Source organism: Pipistrellus kuhlii, unplaced genomic scaffold, assembly GCF_014108245.1.
Source record: "Pipistrellus kuhlii isolate mPipKuh1 unplaced genomic scaffold, mPipKuh1.p scaffold_m20_p_12, whole genome shotgun sequence".
Classification (NCBI taxonomy): Eukaryota; Metazoa; Chordata; class Mammalia; order Chiroptera; family Vespertilionidae; genus Pipistrellus; species Pipistrellus kuhlii.
Window position 1 is genome coordinate 41,850,240 of NW_023425427.1, and position 23,504 is coordinate 41,873,743.

Consider the following 23,504-nt stretch of genomic DNA (forward strand, 5'->3'; position numbering starts at 1 on the left):
GTTGCCATCATTCTAGGAGCTGCCCGTTTTCTTCTGGACTCGGAGTTACATATTATACGATGCTGCCCATTTCCTCTGCTGAATACCCTGTTTCTATTGATAGTTATAAAGAATGTTTGGCACTCATGCTGATATCAGAGTATAAGACAAGGAACCCTATGTAATGGGTGACTATGGCTTATTGGAAATGTTTGACTTTTTAATTTTGGGCACCCAATCAAGGGGGCTAAACCTTACTCCTTCAATGCTGTAGCTGATTTTAAAAAAACTAAACTTTTCAATGAACATTTAAAGTTCATTCAAAGGCCAATTTTAATCTAAAAATAGTTTTAAATGAAGGATTTTCATTAAATTGAATAAGCATATAGTAAATCAAGTATTTATTGAACTCCTACCATAAGGTCAGTTCTTTGCTAAGTATTATGGAGACTGTTATAAGAAGCCCAAGACATAGAAATATAGTATATAGCTTATAAGGATGATGCAGACATGAAAAAGATGGGATAATTTGATACTGAGATGAGTAGAATTAGCTCTGGGTACCATCACCTCATAGCACCTCTACCTGCCTGTTCTTCCCTCAAACTCCAATTCACCTTTCCCTATTCAGCTCTTTCTTTTTTTTTCTTCAATGCTAGCATACTATAAGATTTATTTACTCCCTGCATCCATTGCCTGCTATTGCTTTCCCTTATGAGAATGTAAACTTCACAAGGATGAGATTTTTGTCTCATATTTATTGAAGTATCTCATGGCCCTAGAAGAGAGCTTGGAAGCACAAAATGCTCAAGAATGCCATCTTGAATGAGGAAATGACTCATTAAAGAAACCAATGCCAAGTTTAAAACAGCATTTCATAGTTCATAGGCATTCTGTGTTCCTAACACACAGAAAGGGGTTGAGCAGAAAAAAAACTTTATAACTGACTAGTTTACATGAACTCTGTTTTCTATGCTCAACAATACTCAAGATATTGTCTTTTCCCCCCTTCATTTTGACACCTAAAGTTAGGCTGATCTAAATATGTCAATGATGATAATAAACTATAGATCATCATTGCATAGCCACTCCAAATGGAAATGAAATCTACAATGATTCCATTATGCAAATAATAGTAACACTAAAGGAGCATGGGCCCTGCCTCCAATTAGCCATGTAAACGAATAGTGTCTCTTGACCTCAGAGTTTGAAATATGAAGTTATATCTAAATGATAACTAATGACATCTAAGTTTGACATCTAATTTTCTTAGCACAAACTCCATTTTGCCTACCCTGTCTCAGTACCCCCAATTCTACTAATAGTTCACGTTTAATGAATTAGAAAAGATAGAAATGAACAAAAAGAAGAAGAATGCCTGATAGGAAACATTTGCTGTTATCATTATAACCAGGGCTGCAAATACAAATCAGGCAAAGAAATCCCCCAATGATCAATGATCAGATTTTGGGCAATTCTAACCTGGCCCCATTTCTCCTCTGCAAACAAGCAAAGAAACAAACAAAATCTTAAAAAGTAAATTTAAAAGGCCCTAGAAGATCAAAAATAGTGCCATTACATTTATCTTCTAACTCTATTAAGTTACCTTGAGTCTATTTACTTTACACATAATTATTTTAGGCTTTAGTCTGTTTTTCCAATCTAGAGATATTAGAGGCAGCAATTTTTAAAACATTGCTGCTGGAGCACAAGTCTTGTCTGGATATAAGTTAGAGCTAGTAGTTAAAAGTTAAAGACTTCCATTCAGAAATGAACTATTATAAACACATTTTACTAGTAACCTTCTATTGGACTCAATTAAAAATAATTTTCTGACAATGACATTGACTTATCAATAATAGATCAAATTACATTGATCACCTTAGGTAAAATGGCAGGACAAAATTCTCACTAGAAGGGGTCCCATTAAAAATATTGGCACGCAAACATTTTTGTGGTAAGGTGCACTCTTATTAAACTTTTATTCCCCAGTGATGTTAGATAATGAGATACCATTGCCTTCTTCCCTTAGATTTCTCTGATTATTATTAATAAAGATATTTTGACCCTCCTCTTACATTAGCATATGTCCCCTTCATTGTTAGTATGCATTGTATAGCATGGAAGCATAGGTCTAGATCTTGATAATTCAGGAAATAGAGGACAATTCAGATTAAAAATGGTTTAGAGCATGGGCTTTAGAGAAAGTCCAAACTGAACTGTAAATTCATGCTCAGTAGTATGTGACTTTAGGCAAGTTAATTAATATCTCTGTTATTCCTCATCTGTAAAATGGTGACCATCATAATTCTTTCAAGAAATTTTGTGCGAGTTAAACATATATGCCATTTCTTAAATTTAGACCCTAAAATATAGATAGGTGCTAGAAAAATATTTGCACGTGAATTGATGGTTTGGGTTATCTTGGACAAGTCATTCATGAACTTCTGTTGCTTCGTCTGTGAAACGGAAAAAATAGTGTTAACTTCCTAGAATTATTGTTAAAAGTAAGTGAAACTACAAACATAATGGACTATTGAACATGGGGTATGATGTATCCCCAGCATCTAGTACAAATCTAATAAATTGTACTCATTGGAAATTTTGTTTTAATAATTAGAAAAAGATAACACACTATATGGTACAATATGAGTTCAGAAAAAGGGCAGACCAGTGTGGGTTGGGAGTTGAAAGAAAGGCTGAATCCAGAGAGTGCAACCCTGAAACACAGTTATAGAACTCTGAAAGGGCCTGATGAAATCAGCCCCTCTGTCTACTCTCATAGCCCATTGATACCAGATGCTTTTTAGGAAATTGAAATACATACAGGTGCTTGGAATCCGTTCCCTGAAAAATCAAAAAGGAGACATGCACAAGTTGGGAAGGTATGATGTAAGCTCTAGCAGTGGGCCCTGTGTTCCCCTCAAAAAAGGCAGCAAAGCATGAAAGACTGTTTCGCTTTCATGAACACTACAGCTACAAAGGCGTTCTTTTGCTTCTTTCGAATTCATCTACTTTAGTGTTATAGTCCACACTTGGTTCCTTGTTTTTCTCCCCACCCCCCAATTGAACAAATAAGTATACATTTAATTATTAGCAAGAGATCTTAGATTTCCCCCCCAAATTGAAAATAGCTTTTTACATTTTCCTCTAATAATATAAGGGGCACATACTCAGGATAATTAAGTCAATCAATAGAGAAAATTTGAGAAACATTTTAAAATCTTGGGAAATTTCTTCAAGGAATCAGAACTTCTTCAAGGTAATTTGTCAGAAGAAACGTGAAACACTAATTCGAAAGGATATATGTATCCCTATGTTCATTGCAGTGTTATTTAGAATAGCCAAGATCTGGAAGCAGATCGTGTCCATCAGTACATTTCCCAAATGCTGTGGTACACTTACACATTAGAATACTACTCAGCCATAAAAAGGAGGTAAATCGTACCTTTTGTGACAGCACGGATAAACCTGGAAAGCATGATGCTAAATGAACTAAGCCCGTCAAAGATAAGAATCATATAATTTTACTCATATGTAGAATTTAATAAACAAAGTGAACTACAAAGCAAAATGGAGGCAGACTCATAGAGAGCAGGTAGACAGCTCTGGCTGGGAGCGGTGGGTGGGAAGTCTTGGAGGTGGGGGGATTGAGCGAGAAGAAGAAAAGAGAGAGAACCCATGGATATGGACAACAGAGTGGTGATTGTGGGGGCTGGAGGTTGAAGAGGGCATAGAGGGGATAAATGATGATGGAAAAAATAAAATAAAATAAAAAGAGAAGTAGCCGAGGCCCTGGCTTCATGCAATAATCAATGACTGACTTCATTCTCCTAGAGCAGCCAATACAATATAACTAATATACAAGTCCAATGATGCAATCCTTGTTTAAACTCTTAAAAACAGAGAACATACACACAAAACAAACAAAAAAATGTATCCCATTGCTTTTGCAGGAATTTTCTTAATCTGAGCAATGTATGAGACCCCACCTGATTCTTCTGCAATGGGTTATTTCGCACTATTCTCCCTCCACCATGAGCTTAAGCACTGGCCCCAGAGCATTTCTTTTTTCCCCCTTTATTGATTAAGGTATTACATATGTGTCCTTACCCTCCCCTTACCCCCAATCCCCTCCCACTCATGTCCTCACCCCCCTGGTGTCTGTGTCCATTGGTTATGCTTATATGCATGCATATAAGTCCTTCAGTTGATCTCTTACCTCACTGCCCCCAACCCTCCCCTACCTTCCCACTGCAGTTTGACAGTCTGTTCCATGCTTCTATGTCTCTGGCTCTATTTTTGTTCATCAGTTTATGTTGTTCATTGTATTTCATAAATAAGTGAGATCATGTGATACTTCTCTTTCTCTGACTGGCTAATTTCGCTTAGCAGAATGCTCTTCAGTTCCATCCATGCTGTTGCAAATGGTAAGAATTCTTTCTTTTTTATAGCAGCATAGTATTCCCTTGTGTAGATGTACCACAGTTTTTTAATCCACTCATCTGCTGATGGGCATTTAGGCTGTTTCCAAATCTTAGCTATTATAAACTGTGCTGCTATGAACATAGGGGTGTATATGTCCTTTCTGGTTGGTGTTTCTAGTTTCTTCAGATATATTCCTAGAAGTGCGATCACTGGGTCAAATGGGAGTTTCATTTTTTAACAGAAACACATCAGGCCAGAGCATTTCTTTAAATTCCTCAACTGTACATATCAGCGTTAAAGCTTTTTTTTTTTACTTCTTAATTTTGCATAAAGAGAACTAAACTAACAAGAGCCCCTCCCGCTAAAAACATTTAGAAATGCTGCACAAAATACCATTAAAAGCATTCTTAATGCATGCTGGGCTTTCAAAAGCAAGCACAGCCTAGGAAGAATTTGAAGTCTGATTTGTAAACTTGTTGAATCCTTGGTGACTCCAGGGGATAGTGAATATGGATATAAACCCCAAGGATCATGTAATGAGGGGTAATTATCCATGAAGGAGAAGGCAATGTGTTCTTAAAGAAGGTAGAAAAGTGGAATAAGCCGAAACCGGTTTGGCTCAGTGGATAGAGCGTTGGCCTGCGGACTGAAGGGTCCTGGGTTGAATTCTGGTCAAGAGCATGTACCGTGGTTGCGGGCACATCCCCAGTGGGGGATGTACAAGAGGCAGCTGATGGATGATTCTCTCTCATCGATCTTTCTAACTCTCTATCCCTCTCTCTTCCTCTCTGTAAAAAATCAATAAAATATATTTTAAAAAAAGAGTTCCACTTTAAAAAAGAAAAGTGGAATAAAAATGGAGAAAAATTAAGTAAAACACTTGATTAATCTAAAGAAATGTAAGAAAGAAGTAAAAAATAGACACATTAGCCAAGTGGAAAATAAATAACAAGAAGGTAAATTTAAACAGAACTAGATCAGTAATTCTATTATGTATAAAGGAATAAACAGACCAATTAAATGATAAAGATAATAAGATTATTAAAGATCCTGAAAAATAAAAAATCCTGTTTAAAATAAGCGCTCTTTTAAATATAAAGTCCTGGGAAGATAGATAGAAAGGATATATTCTACCAGCACTAAAAAAAAAAAAAGTTGATGTGATTATATTCAAATCAGATGAAGTTGTTTTTTTTATTTTACTAAGCTATAAAACACATACAAGAAAATTCACTTTTCTTTTTAGTAGTAATCTGTTGACAAATATATACAGATTTTGAGCCACCACCACCATTAAGAGAGCTAACAGTTCCATCAACCCCTACCCTCCCAAATATACCACAGAACCAGCCTTTAGCTGTCAACTCTTTTGCAGTTGCCCATGGAAATCACTGATCTGTTCTGTGTCCATATAATTCTGCCTTTTCCTCCTGTAACATAAATAGAATAACACAAGATGTAGACTTTGAGTCTGACTTGTCTCTGTTACCATGTAGCATTTAGGATCCATCCACACGCTTGTGTGTATTGCTTGTTCATGTCTTTTCATTTGGGTAGCATTCCATTGCATAGATGTGCCAGGGTTTGTGTAACCAGTCCCTAGTTCAAACATCTGAATTGTTTCCAGTTTTGTACCATTACCAGTAAAGCCATTATAAACATGCACATGTACTTTTTTGTGTGAACAGAAGGTTTCATTTCAGCAGAGTAAATAGCAAGGAGTGGGACTGCAGGCTTGTATGATAAGTGTATTTTTAACTTTATAAGAAACTGCCAGATTGTTTCCTGAAGTGTCTGGACCATGTCGCATTCCCACCAGCAAAGCATGAAAGTTCCAGTTGCTCTGTGTCCATGTCAGCAGTTGTTATGGTAAGTACTTTTCAAAATTTTATCTGTCCATGTAGATGGGTCATGGTTATCTCATTGCAGTTCTAATCTGCATTTTCCTAGTGATTAACTTCCTTAATCTTTTCATGTGGTTATTTTCCATCCATATAACTTTTCTTGGTCAAATGTTTTGCCAGTTGTTTTATTGGCCTTTTTTTTTTTTTTTTTTTTTTTTTTTTTTGCTATGAAATGTTAGAGATACTTCATATATCCTAGATACAAGTCCTTTATCAAATATGCGAATTGCAAGTATTTTCTCCAAGTCTGAGGCTTTGCTTTTCAACATTCTCTTAAGATATTACATTTATTCATAGTTTTCTTTTATGGACCATGCTTTTTTTGTTATGTGAAAGAAATCATTGTCAGCCCCAAATAGCAAGGATTCTTTTCTTGTTTCTCCCCCACCCTAATGTTATGTAGTTTGATATTATACTAAGTCCTATAATTTATTTTTAGTTAATTTTTGTATAATGTGAGGTATGGTCCAATATATTTATATATTTTTTTACATATGAGTAGTCAGTTGTTTTAGTAACTTTTATTTTTTTAGAAAAGGTTTTGCTTTCTTTATTGAATTACTTTTGTCCATTTGATGAAAATCAGTTCTCCATAACTTTGTGAGTCTACTTCTGGAGTTCATTGATTGCTATAACTATCTTTCTTTAATATAACACTTCCTTGACTTCTGTAATTTTATGGTAAGTCTTAAAGTCATGTATAGTAACATTAAGTATGATATAAAATACAGGGAGACCTGTACCTGACTTATGAATTGAAAGAATTCATACTTCAAAAACTCTTTTTCCACATTGGCTTTATGGATATTGAAATTCCATTAGTATTTTCCTTCTATTGATCTTTTTTTTTTTTTGGATCATGATCAATTGCATCTGGAATGTTTATAAGACATCCAAAGACAAGTGAGGAAGAAGAAAATGTTAGGGACTTGCCCTCCCATTTATCAAAATTATTATGAAACTACAGTAATTAAAACACCATATCACTCATACAGGGATAGACAAATAAACTAATGAAACAGAGTAGATAGAAATCCCCAGAAATAGATCTAATTATAAACAGACACTTAATATGACAGATGATATTGCAGATAACTAAGGAAAAGATGGAGTTTGCATAAAACAGGGCAATTGGCTACTATACAGACAATACATTTGGACTCCTCTTCACACCACATTTGAAAATCAACTGGAGGTTATTAAAAACTTCAATGTAAACATAAAATAATAAATTTGCTATTATGCACAATGTCTTTACAAATTTGGGATAGGAAAAGTTTTCTTAATCAAGTCTGAAAAATGCATGAAAACAATGAAAAGGATAGATAATTTTTGAAGACACCAGGATTAAGAACTATTCACCAAATGACAACAGAAGGAGACTTAAAAATTACAAACCACGAACTTAGAAAAGATAGTTGCGTTACATATAACTGACAAAACACAATGTCTAGAACAGTTAAATAAATCCTAGCCCTCAGAAAAAGAATGGGCAAACCACATGTACATCATTTCACAGAAAACATGAATATTCATGAAACATGAAAAGTTATTCAACTTCAAAGAAGGTTACATTGAGACCACAATGTGTTATCTTTATATGTTCACTAGTAGGACAACACTTAAAACACTGGTGTGGCTAATCACTGGGAGAGATGTGGCTGCAGGGGAATCTCATGTATCACTGCCTGACACTGGAACAATCATTTTGGGAAACAATGCTGCATTTTCCAGTCAAGTTGAGGATACATATACCTGAGACCAAAAAATTCAGCCCTAGGTATATACATATCCTTGTAAATGTGCACCAGAATCCATAATTCATAAAGGTATTTAGTGTAACAACAGAAAACTGGCAATAACTTGAATGTCCATCAACAGTAGGTTGTATAAATAAATTATATTCACAAAATGAAATGTCATACAAAAGCGAAAGTGAACGTATGATAATCCTACAGAGTGATATGCCGGAATCTCAAAATCCTAATACTAAGATAAAAATGTTACTGAAGAATACTGTTAGTGTGACTCCATTTATATAAAGTTTTGGGACAAGCAGAACTAAACAATATATTGTGTTGGATACATACATATGACATATATAAAAGAAATCTATGAGTATTACAAATGTTATAACTACTTATTTTATTGGGCACTGAGTTAATATGATTGGAGAAGAGGCTGTAGATCTTTAAAAATAATGTCACTGTTTTTTATTTAAACTAGGTAATATTTACAAGGGTGTTTATTATTATTCTTTTCAAAAGTATATGTTTGTGTACATCTGTATATCTCTAGTTATATTTACTTTATAATAAACAGTTAAAAAGAAATAGAGCACAACTAAAATTTGACATCCATTCATGATGTATCAAAAAATATCTTCTGAGAATATTATATAATACTTAATGGAGAAAAATCTGTGGCATTCTCTTTTAAGTAAATCAGAAAACAGTGCCCATTATAACTAGTTGTACTCATCGTTTCAAAACGTCTTAGCCAATCAGTAAAAAAAAAAAAAAATCAAAACAAATATTCACAGAATTAAAAAGGAATAACAAAAACAGTGCCATTATCTGAATTTGATATGATTATTTTCATAGAAAAGTCTAAATAATTTACTGTCTATTAGACCTATTAAAAAATTCTGCACAGCTCCTGAATATAACATCAATAAAAAAGATAAGTAATATTTAATACACCATTAATAATTTAAAATAAATCATTTCAAATGTAGTTAAATATTCCATTCAAAAGAACAATAAGTGTAATAAAATATCCATAAGTCCTTCTGTATGGAAAACTTAACATTTTGTGAGATGACCTAAAGTAAGACTAAATTTAGGAATAGAAAGAAAAGTATGTTAAAGATAAATTCAGTTTCCTTATTCTGATGTTGATATTAAAATTCATATAAAAATTAAAGGGTCCAGGCAGCTTGGCTCAGTGGTTGAGCTTCAACCTATAAACCAGGAGGGGACTGCAGTTGGATTCCAGGACTGGGCACAGGCCAGGGTTGCAGGTTTGATCCCCAGTAGGGGGCATGCAGGAAGCTGCCAATCAATGATTCTCTTTCATCATTGATGTTGCTATCTCCCTCTCCCTCTCCTTTCCTTTCTAAAATTATATATATATATAATTTTCCTTTCCTTTCTTTTTTAAAAATATATTTTATTGATTTTTTTTTTACAGAGAGGAAGAGAGAGAGATAGAGAGTCAGAAACATCGATGAGAGAGAAACATCAACCAGCTGCCTCCTGCACAACCCCTACTGGGGATGCGCCCGCAACCAATGTACATGACCTTGACCGGAATCAAACCCGGGACCTTTCAGTCCGCAGACCGACGCTCTACCTCTGAGCCAAACCGGCTTCGGCTTTCCTTTCCTTTCTAAAATTATATATATATATATATATATATATATATATATATATATATATATATATATAAAAACAAAACAACAAACAAAAACACTAAAGGACTTCAAAGATTAAGAAGGGAACATTTCCTCCAATAGATTTAGAGATTTAGTATATAGTGCCCCTTATCTAATGTCATCTATTTTAAGATTCTACATATCGTAAGTGATATGTCTTCTAGTCTGTGGATGCTCTCCAGCCTACAGCAGTTTCTTCCCATGAAAGTCCATTGCCTCTGTACTTATCTCTGTCCTAGTATTTATCATAGTGTTTATCATAACCACACAGAGATGTGTCTTGGGCTATGCTCTGACTCTCTGGTAGAGCTCCTTGCTCTCTTACATTGCCATTATTATTCCTTGGTAAGATGAGCTTATTGTTTCCATGAAGGTCTTACCTAGTCCCAGACTCTGTCAAAGGACTCTGAGGTTTAGTCATTGTCCATACTCTACTATTTGGGGCTCTAAAGTCATTTCTCAAAGTACCTACTTGTTTCTACCATCATTTTTTCTTTATAATTAAGTGCAGTCCTTGAAAGCATTAATTATAGGATTTCCTCACCTGCAAAGGACCTCTCCTTTTATAGATGAGGAAAAACGAGACCCAATGTGCTCACGCAGATATTTCATTTAAAAATGCTTCAAATTATATTTTATCTATTGCACAATATTTCTACTCCCCGACAGGTATGAAATGAAATGAAATAAAATCTTATTGGATGATGTATATTCTGACAATAAAAGGAGCCAGGAAACTCATAATGCAGAAGAGTATGTAGAAGCTAAAGGAGTCGTCAAGTACAATGTGTGGTTTAAATATTTATAGCAAGTTATTTTTACCAACTATATTCTCTTATTCTTCTTTATAACGTGCACTTACTTTATTAAAAGTTATTGGGGAAATTGATGAATATACTTAGGGGACAATTCAGGGAATTTTCTGCTCCCTACTCTCAAGCCTAAATAAAAAATATTCTAAATGTGTGTGCTGGAGATCCTAAGGCAGTTGTTTATGTTCAGCAAAGAGTTATGCAACCTTTTAACTTTAATTTTAGTTACCTCTGTCATTAAAGAAATAATTCTGAGTACCACTATTTATTTCCTTTTGGAATCTTACCAGGTGAAAAGAGAATTCAAATTCTATGTGTTTTGGCTAGCAGAAAACGTTGGCATTGGCTTTGTAATTTATACATCCTGTTTGTATTCCCTCACATTGTGAGCAGATTTCCTATTTGCTTATACAATAGCTCCTTCCACACCTACACCCCTCCTTGTTTTCTTATGTAATTACAGCTTGCCTATTAAAAAAAATTCAATGAATGCCACGGCCAACACATTTTATATTTCAACAGGAACATTATCAACTATGAATTTGAACAGAAAAAAAGGAACATCTATTTAAACTTTTTCAGGCTCATTTAATGCATGAAAGCAATGCAGGCATAAAATGGTTTTGGTATTTTTACAGCTGAGAAAGAAACTTCAATGAAAAGAGAAATTATAAAAGTTTTAACAAACACAATCTTGATGAAATTAAGAGACCCGGATATTGGAAATTAGCATATGGTCAAAGGAGCTTATGGGGTAAAAATGCAATACTGAATATCATCATACTTGATCACCTGAGTGTGGGCTAGTTTTGTGTTGATATGAATCGTTACAATTTGGGGGAAATGTGAATGATACACAGAAACTGATTTCCTCACCCTAAGATACAGGAGACATGAATGCTTTCCACATTAATGGAGTTCACATTTAGAAATGGCCAGTCATTTTGTCCTGTGGGAGGACTCATGCTTCTGCTTTTAACTCCTTTATAGAAGAATGTGGAAATTTAGAGACCAGTTTAGCTTTTTAAAAAGAATCTGCATTATATTAAAAAAGATGACTTAATGAGAATATCTCTATCTGCCTTATAAATTATAATTACTAGCTGAGAGTGACATGAAATTAAAAATACAAAGACTAGAAAACAGGTATATTTCCTTATACAAACTAAGGAAATATACCTGTTCCATTTCTCTTCACATTTTCTAAAAGTCTGCACAAGGTATATGACAAATATCAATGCATAAATAATTTATTTAAACCTATTTTCCTGACTCTCTTCAATAGGCAAAAATTCTCCCTGTAACTTATCAACATAACACTAAACACATAAACGAGCCTTTTAAAAAAGCCAAACCTTGTTGTTCTAAACTGAATATATGCTTGAAACTTCACGTTTGGTATTTTTCATGTGAAGTCAAGGGTGAGGTGGAAAAAGAAAGCATACTCTTGCCAAACATTAAAGTTCTGTAAAATAAGAGGATTTAACTGCAAAACCAAAACAAAACAGGGGCATATTTAACAAAGAATGTGATACAGCCCTGATACATTTACAGCGAATGTGAATGCCTTTGGTTAGATGACGGCATTAGGTAGGCTATTTCTCCTCTCTCTCCCTTTCACAGAATTTCAACAGTGGATTAATATTTTTGGATGATGTTCAAAATGCACAAAATTAAGAGACTGGTGCTATAAGTCCCAGCATCTACAGTTTCATTTCATAAGCCTTGCCTTAATCAATGATTCTGAAAAATGTACTTTTGAAGAGCAAAAACTCATTTTGCTATGAATAGTATATTTTCTTATTAATTAGTGCCCAGTGCACAAAATTTGTGCATGGGGCGGGGGAGGTGTCCCTCAAGCTCGGCCTGCACCCTCTCCAAATTGGGACATCCCTCTCATAATCCAAGTCCACTGGCTCCTAAACACTCACCTGCCTACCTGCCTGATTGCCCCTAACCACTCTGCCAGCCAGCCTGCTCACCCCCAACTGTCCCCCCTCCTGCCGGCCTGATTGCTCCCAACTGTCTCCTCCCCCCTAGGTCTGATTGCCCCTAACTGCCTCTGCCTCTGCCCCACCACCATGGCTTTGTCCAGAAGGATGTCTGGAAGGTCTCCTGGTCTAATTTTATACTTATTTCAGAAAGTTAATCTCATTCATGTTTTAGACTTGCATAAGGGCTTTAAATCATAGTCTAAATCCCATGAAACATATATAATTTCAGATCATTTTTTATGTTCTGAATAAGGGGTCATATTATTTCCTATCAGCTTGTCTCAGAGGTGTGGCATTCTTCTACTCTACTTGGCATACAGATCAATAACCAAGAGGAAGGAAAAACGCATCTGCCCGATGCAGCTGACAGTGCTCTTTATTTTTTACTTTTCACCATACTCTTCCCCGCTTTCTTCAAGGCTCCTTGGAACATTTTCCAATGTTCTTAAATGTTATGCTATCTACCTCAATCTGAATAATCACTGTGCCGTTGGTCTTTATTTTAAATTGCTCTGCCCAGTTCAATTGGCTTTTTAAAGTGTTTTTTGACTCCCTTAAAAAAAATGAAATTTGATCAGGACTGCCAATGTGAATAGGCTAGACAATTTTGAACACTAGGAAGGAAGGTAGTTGTATTGGGTTCTATTGTATTTAGGTCTGGGAAATAAACCACCTATCTTAATAGATTAAGCAAGGATAAATAGCAAAGCTTCATTTATCTTGAATGAATGTAGTGCATATCTAAGTATCTGGAATCCTTTTAATCTTGCTCTAAATTGTATTTTTCCTAAGTTATATTAAACAAATTGGTAATTTAATACTAAGTTATATATATACTTTATACTCCAGTGGGATAAGGCCAATCTCATCAGCTATAAATTCTTTAAGACCCTTGACCTTTGATTTGCCATCTCAGGACACCAGGTAGACTTTGCTGGAAACTAGTCATTGGGCTGTTTAGGGTGGCCAATGAGCTACACAAGGTATGATGGATTTGGAAGGGCCATAGAACTCTTTCCAACAAAAGGGTTATTGGGGAATTTGTGCTTTAGCTCTGATTCCAAACGACAATACTATTCGCAAAGGGAGAGTCAAACCATAAATAGCAGAATCTTTCTTGCTTTGGTTGACATCCTTTTTGTGATTTTGTGATTATTTGCTGATTATTGGCACCCACTTGTGCAGACCCTGGGACTTCCTTCTGTCATTCTCGCTTACTCCATTCCTTGCTCCAGTGCCAGTTTATGTCTGGTGCAGGGTTAGTTCTGCAAAGGTGGGCTGGATGGAGAGCAAGGAGGAGAAAAGAAACTCTTCCTTCCGCGTGTGTCATTGTATTTGACTCAACTTTAATATTTCCAGTTACTAGGGAAAGTCAGGGTTTTTCACAAAGGTTGGCAAGTCTCCTGGATAAATATAATCTTTCTAGGAGAAAGCCATTACTGAAATGGAAATGACTCCAAGAGAAGACCCAGCTCCCGCACGCTTGGGAAACAGACCTTTCTTCTTACCAGAAATAAAAATAAATAAATAAAAACAGAAAATGGTGAATCTTCCCTAGTCCAAATTGGCATACAGCACTAAGGGAAAATCCATCCCTGAGCAGGAATCTATGATTTTTGGCTTGTCCCATTGATTAAAGGAAGTATATACCTCTCTCAGGCACTGTGGCTAGAAATGTTTTAATGGTAAAATGCCTTGGCAGTCATAGCAGCAGCAAAATGGCAGGAGGGGTTATTACTGCTTGGGGCCAAAGTCACCATGTGAGCAGCATCCATGGTAGTGACTGGAGGGGTTGTCAAGGCAACAGAGCAGCAATAACACCATTATTTTGATGTGAAGAGAGACTGGTTGTTAATCAGGTTAATGGATGCAATAATGGGAGTTTGTGAGTAACTCCAGCTCCATTGCAACCTGATCTGCTGTCCTTTTCCACCTTCCACTGAATTAGATGCCAGAGAATGGAAGACAGTATGAAGAACTGGCGTTTCAGTATTTATCCAAAAGGAAACTTATCCGGAGGATTTCTCTGTTTTGTTCCATTGTCCCATTCAGCACCGGTGGCTTCAATATACCAGTTACTTAATTTTCTTAGCTTATTGTTTGGACATGTGCAAAGGCACTCACATATGAGAGGTCTGAGTTCAAATCAAAATTCTTACTAACCCTCTTGAGCCTTGGTTTTGTCATTCCTTAAATTACAGTAATAAATGATCATAATAATAGTACCAATCTCCCCGAGATGTTGTTAAAGTTAAATAATAGACACAGGAGGCTCAACATAGCAGATGTCAGCTGGCAAAACTGATTAGATCTCTTATGGGTTATCAAACTCATGTCACTGCCTGTGTGTCTTTTCTCCTTACCTACTTGCTGCAAGTAGAATAAACAAGAGAGAGGTTGTGCTTAGGCAAGGCAGAGTGGTGATTTGGTGATTACCCCTGGCGGCGAGGCACCTCCGGAAGTGCAGGATAGTAGGGAATAAAACCTAGTCCCTTCAGACTGAACAAAGTCCACCACTAAAAACAGGGCTGCTCATCTAAATCTTACAAACCACTGATCAGCAAAGGTAGGCTAGAATGGAAATATATTTGGCACAAATAGAAAATGAATTACATAAAACCAGATTAAAATGATATTTGCCAAGTAAAAAAGTAAATTTACATTTTGGAAATGTCTAACGCAGTGGTTCCAAATATTATGTTAAGCATTAAAAAATAAATAAATAAAAAGGAAACGTGCAAAGAGCCATGGTAGAAGCTGTGACCAAAAATCTTTTTTTTTTTTCTATCAGGTATAAACCAGGTATTAAAAATTGACTGACAACTAGAGAGCATTTTCAATTTTAGTGAAGACACATTTGAAGATATTAGTCAAGAGTTGGAGGAGTAGATGAATCTTCTGCTGATGAATGCACTCTAACATTCTTTGTACATAAAGACATAAATGAAAGAATGTGGACTTTGGAGCCAAGGGATACCTGGTTTGTATCTGTATGGCTTCCAGGGAATTCACTTAAAGTGTCTGAATGCCACTTCCATACTGAGAAAAATAGGAGAATAATAACTAAGAGGAATAGTGCCAAGAGTTATATATATGTATAGCTGGTACAGTCAGCGACTAGCAGTGTTCTCTCTCCCTCTCATGTTCTTTCTCTACCTGCTCCCTTGTTCAATCATGATGGATCAGCTGCCTCCTTCCTAAATAGGAACTAACACCAAATCCCACCAGGATCTGATCAAAGTAACACTACCACTCACACATGATGATGCTCATTCTTCAGGATGATTCTTACAATCCACTTGCTAAAGAATAACCATTTGTGCAAGGGCTGGTCAGACTTGCTCAAGCTCAGCAACGCAATTCCTCGTTGTATTTGGCATGCTTGCCAATGAACATACAACAGTGAGCATGCTAAAAAGACACATTTCTCTGTTTCCTTAGGATTAGCTTCTCTATGCAAAATGATATTGTTTTATAGTCTAACACAAATAGGATGAGCTTATAAATTGTTCATGGGACTTTTCCTTCTAAAAGTATTATGATGCTGAGTATGCTTCTCTTAACTGACAAGAATATAGGTTGAAGTGTGGAATATTTGCTTTTGGGACACAGTCATTTCTTTAAAGGTACAGATAGAATTACCAGGAAAAGTGTGTGTGTGCGCATGCGCATACACAAATTCTTCAGATTGTAATGCAAGTGGGATGGAGGAAGTAGTAGGCATGCTGAGTTAGAAACTGAAGGTATTTAACATCTACTGCAAAGAGGTAATTTGTTAATCTCTGACACATTTGTAAATTGCTTCCACGCATATTAAAAGGAGAAATAGAACTGTTTATAATAATTTAAGGAACAAAATGCATTTGTGAGTGTGTGTGCAAAGAGAGAGAAATAAACAGACTGATATAGTCTCCTCTTTCGCTTCCTCTTCCTGCATCTTCTAAACTCTATGGGACCCCAGGAGGCTTGCAACTAGGGCAGCAATGGGCAGTGGCAGTTCCTCCTGGACAAACCCCCTGAGCCTTTACCCAAAGCCCCCTTTTCTTGTCTTCTTAGTGAGGCAAAGCAGCCCAGCCTAGGCTCATTTCCCCAGCCCTTCCTTGTTTCACTGTCCCCTCAAAAATTCAACTGGACTTGTATTGTGAAATTTTTCCTACACAAAGTCAAAAACCCAAACACTACATAGGCCAACCTTAGGCAAACCTGCCAAGGGCCAGATCCCCTTTCCAGTAACAATATTATGATTAATATAATACTATGAAATATTTCCCACATAAAGGTATAACCAATTATGTGATTAGCAGTCATATACCCACCACTTAGCATAAGAAACAAAGCATAACTAATATAATTCCAGTCTCTAATTCTATTTTTCTTTTTTCTTAAAAGCTAACCTCCATCCTAAATTTGGTATTCAACATCCCTACACATTTCTTAATAATTTTGTTATATAAATATATGTCTGCAAACAATGCAGACATATATGGTGTTTCCATTTATTTTTTTGATTTTTTTACAGAGAGGAAGGGAGAGGGATGGAAAGCTAGAAACATCGATGAGAGAGAAACATCAACAGCTGCCTCCTGCACACCCCCACTGGGGATGTGCCCACAACCAAGGTACATGCCCTTGACCAGAATCGAACCTGGGACCTTTCAGTCTGCAGTCCCACGCTCTATCCACTGAGCCAAACCAGTATCAGCTGTTTTGTTTCCTTTTAGAAAAAAAAAAGGACACACAAAACAAAGCACAGGTACTATGGTGTTACAGGCAGGGGTAGAGTTTGCCCAGGTGGGAGAGCTAGAGGACAGAAAGCAATAGAAGAGACGTGCTACAAGTTTTAATGTCCTGTTTCTGAGGATGCTGGTTACATGGAGGTCTTCAGCTTCTTAAAATTTATTAAGCTATGCTTTTATTTGTACTTTTTTTTCTATATATATGGAATAATCCTCAATAAAAAGCTTACATTACTGGTATATAAGTTATCACTGAAAACTTTGAAAAAAATAATAAAAGAATATAGGGGGAATTTAAGAAAAAAAATCACCTATAACTGTAATTCAAAATAACTATTGCTATTCTTTATGAGTTAAGGCTTCATTCATAATTAAGATCACCTCATACATACTATTTACAAACCTTTCCCCCGCCCCGCTAAGTAATCATAGGGCAAGGAGATTTCCATTTCAGAGAATATTTTTTCTAAATTATAATTTATGGATAATGCCATAATTTTCTTAGGCAATCTCTTAACATTTTGACAATTAGCATATTTCTATTTTTAAATGTTTAAATATCAAAATGAACTCTTTCATAATAAATATATTATATCCCTAATATTTGACCAAGATAAACTTCCCTAAGTGAAAAAGTTTTTGATACACATTTAAAATTTTTTCCTTCAATATTTAAACTAATTTCATTCAAATGCTCAACAATATTGAAAATATATGTATTTTAATCTGTTCATTTTGCAGTTGGACATGTAGTTTTCTTTCAAATGTTCCTCTTCTGAGTCCTGAGCTTAACTCTTGTTTTATATTATTAGCGATATCTCTTCCTTTTTTTGGAATGCCTCTTCTTAGCCTTGGCCAATATTTTTGTTATATTTTTCCTATTAGAGCATTCATTTCACTTCCTTCGACCTCTCAGCTTTGCAGATTCCTGTTGTCCCAGCTCAGTGTTTCATTCAGGCGAACATCTAGGCTTTATTGCTTGATGAACCAAGTTTCTGTTTGTTTGTATGTATGTTTGTTTGTTTTCTCATCCGCTAACATTTTTTTCAGCATGTGACCCCATTTATGTTTCTGGTGTGTTCAATTTTCTTCTGCATTTCAAAAGCTTATAATAACCAAACCTACTGTGGACAAGACAGTAGCACTTGGGGTAGAAACAATGGAGACTATATAGAAACCCTTCCCAAGTCTAAGATCATGTTGCAAACCTAATTCCTAGTACTGTTCCCAAGAGTCAGTATGCTTATCCATCTTAAATTATAATTGAAATTGTTGACCCCACCGTAGTGGCATCAGAGTTTTAAATGATGGAACTCTTTATAGTTTTTTACAGAGCATCTGGCTTGGTAGATGAACTTTGCTATTCCTGTTTTCTTTTTCTGAAAGCCTGTTAAAACAAATAAACATACTTGAGATTCCCTTATTGCACTGATGCCCATTAGAAAAGAAAACACACACACACAAACAAACACACACACATACACACACACACAAAAACAAAACAAAACAAAACAAAAAAAACCAAAACCAAAAACAACAACAACAACAAAAAACTAAGTGCATTTCCAGTCCAGCACAGACTGCGGGCAGCTTCCTCTCCCTGGGTCTGCTCTCCTCTGTGGCAGTTGTGAGAAGGCTGTCTGAGGTCTGGCTTTCTGGCCTATCTCCCTGAAAGATGACTTCCACCGTCTGCCGTGTGGGAGGACGTTCACTGACAAAGTCCATGCTGGGAACGGGGACGGGCTCAGCCTGCAGGGCAGCCCGCGGGCAGATGTCCGTCTGCTTTGTTTTCCATCTTCAGTGTGCCCTGTGGCAAGCCTTCGTCCTTTTCCTCTTGTGGGTCCTGGACATTTACCTTCGTTCCTTTTGCTTGTGCCCATTGTGCCTTCCTGCTGTCACTCGTGGTGGGCTTTTGGGAACAATGTTGCGGGAACACAGGGCTTTTGAGGGAAATGTAAATTGCAGGCGGCACCGGGCCGTCTGTTTTCTCATCGGAAAGCAGCGTTGCAGAGAGCTGAGCTGGCGACGGGGTTCTGTGAAGACATGCGGAGTTCAGGAGTCTCCCGGTTCCCAGGCCCTGGCTGTGCAGAAGTGGGGCTTTCTGAAGAGGGGGCACGCCGCGAGGGCGGGAGGGAAGGGGCACTTGCAGGAGCAGATGCTCCAGCCTTCCTGCCCTGGAAGGAAAGCTGCTCTCACCAGACACCAGCAGCCCCACAGACAATCCCCGGCTTTGGAGAGACACGAACAGCACACAGAGGCCCTCAGTCCAGCAAATAAATGTAGGAGGCTCGCCTTAAGTGTGTGTGTGTGCAGGACTCTAAAAATGTGATGCGGAGTCAAAGTGAGGCATTGTTTAGGTTTTAATGAAGGCAACCGGTTTTTAACAACAGAAGTTCTGTTGCTGAATATCGCCTCCTCCCCCCCCCCCCTAACCCCCCACCCTCACCCTCACATTCAGTTCCTCTGCCCCTGCACCTGCTTTCATTTTTGGCTTCTTGGCACTGATGTTCACAGAGACATCAGCTGGCAGTGGCAAACTGCTAAAAGCTCCCCTGCAAGGCAGCTCTGCAAATGCCAGCCATTTATCCACTGGTGCATGCCAGCTTAGCGTAAGGTCTCCCTTTCTCCCTCCAACCCCAATCCCCTTAGCCCCCCAGTTTTACTTCCAAATGGCAGCAACTAATCCAAGCCAAGCAGTGGTCTGGCCCTGTGAGCATCCATTAAGTGTGGCCGCATCTATGTGCTGTGATTGTAATATTTTGATCCAAAGAGTGTTGCCGAAAATTCAGACAACAATGCGATGCCTTCTATTCAATAAAGGGCTATTGGCCCACGGGCTCGTTTCTCTCTCCTCAGCAGATGGTAGGAGAGTGTCTTGAGGTCTCTTTGACTTGAAACAGCCTTTTTGTTTGTGTTGCTTATTGAGAGCCAGTTGCCCCAAATTCACTGAATAAAGACATCCACTTTTCAGGGTAAGCTAATCTCCGGGAGATAAATACTGACTTAGAGTTGGGGGCTGATGGACAAGTCGGGAAGGCAAAGGGGGCTGCTGGGAAGTTAAGAATTCAGTACAAGGCGGTGTAGTTTCAAAAACCGATGTCTTTCAGTTCTCCATTCGGCACCAGCCATGCAGGCTGTACACTGAGAAAAGTGTGAGAAATCTGTGAGAAATTCGACATATATTTATTTTTCTTGGAAATTAGAGAATATCTTCACAGTGTACACTCTGAGGGCTTTTGTTTTGTTTTGTTGTGTTTTTAATGATCTAAACCATCTGGGGAGCTGATAAAGAATGTGATTTTTCACAAGCTGAGCTAGAAGCCTATTGCTAAATCCCAAATCTTTATCCAGCCTACAGATAAGCCCAGGGTGGGAGCGCTTCCCTTCCAGCTCTGAAAGACTAGGATCCCACGTATGCCAAATGCTCCAGTCTCTGGGTGGTAAGAAAAATAGAGGACTGACTCAAGGCGTCTGGCCCAAGCACTCCCAAATGCATGGGACTTCTTTTGGAAAGAGTGGTAGGAGATCAGAGATTTCCAGAAAAATCCGTCCGAAAACCAAGTCATCATCATAGTTTATCGAATGCCTCCATGGTCATTTTGATTCAAGGATAAGAATGAGCACTTGCAAATATTTCTTAATCATGTACTTTTCAAATCTGGACTCTACAACCCATCTGACTGGATGGAGCGCATAGAAAGCCCAGCAGCCGAAATTGGTCATGATGATCTTGCAACGACCATAATCTTATATCAGAAGCCATATGACAAGTGGCCAGTTAGGCTTCTGGTCAAAGGAGGATTTTCTTTCAGCATTTGGTCCAGCAACGTGGATAAGACAGAGAATCTGACAATATTGCCAAGGTATAGTCATCAATTAGTATTCTCTACATTAAAAAAAACATATATATATATATATATATATATATATATATATTTATATACATATATATTTATATATATATATTATTTCAGAGATGGGGAGAGAGAGAGAGAGAGAGAGAGAGAGAGAGAGAGAGAAAGAGAGAAACTTCAATCATGAGAACCACTTGATCGGCTGCTTCCTGAACACCCTGCACAGGGTATGGAGCCCGAAACTTGGTCATATGCCCTGGTTCAGATCGAACTATGACCTCCTAGTTCATAGGTCGAGACTCAATCACTGAGCCATGCCAGCTGGTGAAACCCACATTTTAATCAATCAATCAATCAATCAATCAGTATTTAATATCTTCCCCATGCTACTCATACTTCATTCAAACATAGACAAATGATGTCAGAAAAGTCATTTTAACACGTTTAAAGTATGTTCAGAATTAAGGACCCAGTTAAACATTCCAGCAAGTCCCACTTCTACTGCATGCACTCTTTGTCAGAAGATGAGGAGTGGTGACCCTGACCGGACCCTGGCAGCAGAAGCTGCAGGTCACTGCTGCCCGCAGTTCACAGGAAATAAGCACTGGGTAATAAATGTTATTAGCGGGAAGAATTTCAGTAACAACGCTTACTTCAGTAGCTGTTTTCTTCTTCCATGAGGCCTTTTCTATCCCCCTCACTCTGGCCATGATGTGCTTTCAATCCTAGAAGAACCAGTGTCATGGAGGCTGGGGACCAGGAGCGGGGACATAGGATGGGAAGAGAAAACCCTGACACCTAAGGCCTCCATCCAACAAGTTCTTCTAAGTCCTTTAGCCCCTCTACAAAAGATAAATCTACAGTGTTCAAAAAAAAATCTATCCTGTACAAATCAGTGTTATCTACTCAGATAAACTCCTTAAGCCAAGGAGGGTGGAGTGAGGCAAAGAGGAGGAAGTGATCAGTCCTACCAAGTAGACCCGGGAAGACTTCTTAGAAGAGACAGCACATGATCTCCTGTGTTTATTTAATAACTGAGTGGCATGCAAAAGCAATGCCAAGAAGAACCCTGTCTTTGTAACTGTAAGTGGTAAGCCTTGTACGGCATTTCAGTGAGAAAAACTCTCACTTGCTTCTGAGTCATTGCTCCCAACCCCCCTCACCGTGAACCTTTCAGGGCAGAGGAATCCCTTGCTTTCCCTGCCGTTTGAAAGGGAACATGGAACAATATCAGGAACTGCATGAAAGGCTCCAGCCACGATGCACAGCTGCCAGGGACCCTGGGAAAGGAAGCAGATAAGAAACACACTTCTAGGAATGCACGGGGAAGCCTCAGCGTTGGGCAGAGGGAGCAGTGACCTGCCCAGCACAAAACAAAGGCCTAGGTGTTTGGCATGTAGGAAGGTCAGTAAATATCACTGAACTCCATTTAAAATAACATGCTGGGAACTAGACCTGATTTTTTTTTTTTTTTTAAACAGGAAAAGAATACGCAACATATTTTAAATGTCCAAATAACTGAGATGCACCAAGTGAATCCTAATGGCAAGGGTAAGTATCTTGATTTTTTTCCAGTGATCAAGCTTGTGAGGTTCTTCCCACAGGTGGCAGGCTGTTAGGCTAATAGACTCCACATCAGCAGAAAGGAAACTTTTGCTTCTGCCCAAATAAATGATGCTCTGATATACTTCCTTTTATATTACCAAGCATAATCATTTATTATCTATAAGAGCAATGCTTCAAACAGCATTCTCTAAAGAATAATAGCTCATGCTATTTTCAAGGCACTGCTTGGCACTGAGGAGGAAGCACAGAAATATTCCATGGAAACACCATTAGTGTGACACTTACAAAGAATTAGGGAGACAAGATACACTCTTAAAACCATGAAACGACTTATTAAAATGTGAGAAAGCATATACGTGTTACATGCACATTATAGACAACAACTCACAGACAAAATGAAAGAAATGCATTACCAGAACAGGAAGGATCAGAGGAGATTTTATAAAAATTGCGACCTTAAGAACCTAGGGAAGAACCTAGATAGAAAACGCACACACACACACACACACACCAATGACATCAGGCAGGAGCACTTTCAGTCAGAAGAGGAGAGCATATAAAGGTGCTGGAGAATTATTTTAAAAACTACTATGTTCAGACCAGAGAACTTGGGAGCTTGCTCTTAGCACAGCTGCAAGAAGGCCTCTCTCCACCCCTCCCAACACACTCAGAGAAAAGAATATTCCCGGAAAGTGGGAAGCATCTGAGAAAGTAAACGGGAGTGGCTCCAGGGGAAGGAAAACCTTATTGACAAAATGTCAGTGCTGGTGGCTTAATCCTCAGCAAACAGAATGC